The sequence below is a fragment of the Periplaneta americana genome, chromosome 7 (assembly GCF_040183065.1).
Source record: "Periplaneta americana isolate PAMFEO1 chromosome 7, P.americana_PAMFEO1_priV1, whole genome shotgun sequence".
Lineage (NCBI taxonomy): Eukaryota > Metazoa > Arthropoda > Insecta > Blattodea > Blattidae > Periplaneta > Periplaneta americana.
In genome coordinates this window covers 121,342,823-121,347,067 of record NC_091123.1, presented here as the reverse complement: position 1 = coordinate 121,347,067, position 4,245 = coordinate 121,342,823, and positions in this window count along the sequence as shown.

The following is a 4,245-nucleotide window of genomic DNA, read 5'->3' as shown; positions in this document are numbered from 1 at the left end:
CGCTATCTGAAATTGATTACTCTTGAAGTGATTTATTGAAATCTAGATTCAGATTATTCATGTTCTATATCAATGCATGTGGGAGCTAGTTTGTGCACTGTAAGGTACTCATTAGCGTGACGTAGGCCTATTACACATGATGATTGCAGCTATCACGTCTAATTTGGACGTCTTGCCAAGTGTCTTATGTAAAGGCCCATTCAGAATGAGAAGGTTAACATTAACTCGCTTACAAATGGCTTTTAAGGAACCAGGAGGTTCATCGCCGCCTTCACATAAGCCCGCCATCGGTCCCTATCCCGAGCAAGATTAATCCAATCCCTAAAATCCATTTTAATATTATCCTCCAATCTACGTCTCGGTCTCCCCAAAAGTTTCTTCCCCTAGGTCTTCCAACTGATACTATATGCATTTCTGAATTCATCCATACGTGCTACATGTCCTACCCATTCCAAGCGTATGGATGGAATGTTTATAATTATGTTACGAGTAGACAGATGAAGAATACAATGCGTGCAGTTCTGCGTCGTGTAACTTTCTCCATTCCCCTGTAACTTCATCCCTCTTAGCCAAAATATTTTCCCAAGTACCTTTATTCTCGAACACCGTTAACCTCTGTTCCTCTCTCAAAGTGAGAGTCCAAGTTTCACAACCATACAGAACCGGTAATATAACTGGTTTATAAATTCTAACTTTCAGTTTTTTGAGAGCAGACTGGATGACAAAACCTTCTCAACCGAATAATAACAGGCATTTCCCATATTTATTCTGCATTTAATTTCCTCCAGAGTGTCATTTATATTTGTAGTTTCACCTTGGACCGACAGGGAGGCCTTGGGGGAAGTTGCCGAAGCAGGAATGGTATATGGATTTCTGTTAGCTATAGGGACCGGTCGTCAGGGAGTCATGTGGTTTGGTTGGTGCGTGTAGGGCATCTATGACACGCAACTCATTCCATATCGAGGGTTAGCGCAATAGATCTCAAGAGGTCGCAGTGCTGGGTCATCCGTGCCCCCCTCACTTAAACTCCATTCCATTCCATTCCACACTGTTGCTCCAAGGTACTTCAAAGGATAAATTTCCAACTTTTATATTCCCATTTGGTACTACATGTATGTTGTGGTCACGAGATATAATCTTATACTTAGGTTTGGAACTAAATCCCGAAAAACAATCTCCTTACTTGCTTCAAGTAAAATTCTCATGTTTTTCCTAATAGTTTGTGGAATTTCTCCTAACATATTCACGCCATCCGCATAAACAAGCAACTGATGTAACCTGTTCAATTCTGTTTTCCTGGTCTTTCCTAATGTTGTGTTCTGTTTTGTTGTTACCCCTCCAGTTCTATAAAGACTCGTGACATTCTAAGTACCAAATCTCATAACCTCATTCTTTTTCTGTGGTCGCACCATAAAATCAGTCCCATTCCGAGGACTCGCCTTATCATTCACAATGCCAACAGAACGCTAACGTCAAAACAAGATAGTAATTGAAGGATATGGAAAAGAAAAAAGGATACTTTGACGATGAATGACGATGTAGCAGTGCAATTTATTCTTAAAAACTGTATTAGGTTGTGTATGCAGGATCTACATGTATTGCTATAAATATTCATTTATTCCACACCTGGAAGAAAAGAAAATATCTTATACAAATAATACGTAATGTTTACATTTTTCATAAAGTAAAAAGATACTATATTAATATAATTAAAACCTACCTTCAGATTTTATTTCGTAAGTTATTTGCTTCCATATATTTTCTTTTAACAAATTACTTTAATATGATTCGTTTTTTGTCATAAAGACGATGATGACTTTGACACAAAGTGATCAATTTCTCATCAAATGAATCCATTTTGGCGCGCTCTTCTCTTGTTCCTGTTGTAAGAATTCCCCACTTCAATACAGAACATTATTTAACACTAGAGATATCGCATCTGCCCAGTGGGTCGTTAACTACCCAGCCTCGAACGGCTACTTGTGCTTGAAATAAACTTGATTAAAATTTTTGTTTCTCGTCACTTCTTAGGTCCTTACAATGAAGATATGTGACATTTATAAAGAAACATGAAGGAAAAAGTTCCAGGTAGATATGAGTTAGAGGTAGTTTAAGGACTTCATAAGTAGATTTAAGAAAAAAATGTAACCAATTAATATAATTGTTTTAAAGTTAAGTGAAGATAATGTATCTGACAATTTTGTAGCAATTTTCGTATTCTGCATGAACGCATATTGAAATTTAGTAATTTAATTTCTGTAACAGAGAAAATGTTGAAATTTGTTGGCCAGGTTGTTCGAATTGCAAGGTACGTAATTTTTAATTGGAATTCCGCGATCCGCTTCAAGCGATGTTACGCTTGCCCAATAACTAATTTCGAACGCTGACAAATTTATCGATGAGATATAGCTAAATGTAAATGTTATATTATAATCTCGTTACCACTTGTAGAGTTAAGTGTCTGTGTTATCTGAACATGTGTGCAATTCATATTCCATTATATCCTGAGATTTTTATCTTTCCAAGATCAATAAAAGTACAGAATGACTGCAAAATAGTTGCAGAATTAGTAACTTTGAATTGAACTCTTTAATTTAGAATTAAATATTCGCTAGCCAAATGAAAATAAATTACAATTGAAAGCATTATATTACAAAGTCACTTTTTGAAAATAATGTCAGTCAGGTGATTTACACCCGATGTCAGACAAACCTCAGCTTTTCCGAAATTATCTACCAGTTTCCTCAGAATAATTTTTGGAATTCCTTGAACTTTCGCTCGATGTTATTCTTCAACTTTAGAATAATGCTAGGTCGGTGAGCATACACTCTGTCCTTGAGATATCACCACTAGAAGAAATTCACTTTGATCAACCAGAGTCCAAGGAGACGTTTCCGAAAAGCGACATAATACGAGGGCCGTCTAGAAATTAAGTTTCCCTGGCGCTGTTTACAAAACATTAATTTCTTGGAATGATTTATTAGAACAAATACAACTTACACTTACGTTATACCACATTACATCAATGTTCAATACGAAGATAAAGAATAAACGAAATGGCAATTTTCTCACGTTACTAATATACCATGGTTTCGGCCTGGTTGGCGCAGTTGGTATAGCGCTGGCCCTCTATGCCAGAGGTTGCGGGTTCGATCCCGGGTCAGGTCGATGTTATTTAAGTATGCTTAAATGCGACAGGCTCATGTCAGTACATTTACTGGCATGTAAAACAACTCCTGGGGGACAAAATTCCGGCACACCGGCGACGGTGATATAACCTCGGCAGTTGCAAGCGTCATTAAATAAAACATAACATTAACATTGACATACAATGGAATGTCTAAATCACATTATTAATTTGGATAACAAAATAATTGTATTCTTTGTACTTATTTAAGTAAGTTGTTAATCGTGATAGAGAATGAATATTTCTCTTTATCATTATATACAGTACTCATCTTTTATTCTTACCTTCTACATCAGTATCGCTCTAGATCTGCCCCCCTCCTCACAAACATAAATACACATTTTATATGCACTAATAAGTTATTTTTTAATTTCCAAGTGCGCATTTTGCAGTGCTCGAAAAGGAAGTACAGAACATTAATAAACAACATGACTTAAAAATTGAAAATTTATGTAGTCTTTTTATATGCTTGTCAATGCATAATTTTGTTCTAATAATACTTTAACGGACTGAATTATATAGCCTACCTTTCAATCACCTCAAGTTATTGTGAAAAAAGAACAGATTGTTCACATGTTACTGTCCATACAATCCATATACAGGGACATCATTTTATTTTTACTTCAATTTTTATTGTACCTGAGTTTTTGAATGTACTTCACTCCCACCCCTTCTACTAATGAAGTTTCAACTGTTCTCCAGACAGAATCAAGGCCGCTTATAGTAAACAGCACTGAGTTATTGAGTATAGTACGTTCCAGAAATATCTTCGCGTTTTCCAGTGACGAAAGGACTTTTAATATTGAATCATATTTTCGCACAGGTACTGTCCGTTTGCCTACGTCGCATCCCGATTTCCCCCACCTGCTTCTGCGCGCCCCTCTGTAAAAGCAGGGCTGTCTTAGCTCTTTTATGAAAACATTAATTTCTGTTAGGAATTGGATGTTTGCGTAATATTATACAACTGTTTAAAATAACTTAAATAAAAGAGCCTCGTTAAGTAATTAACTGTCACGTGATTTCCCTCCTTTCTACGATCCTGCGGCATAACCACTTGG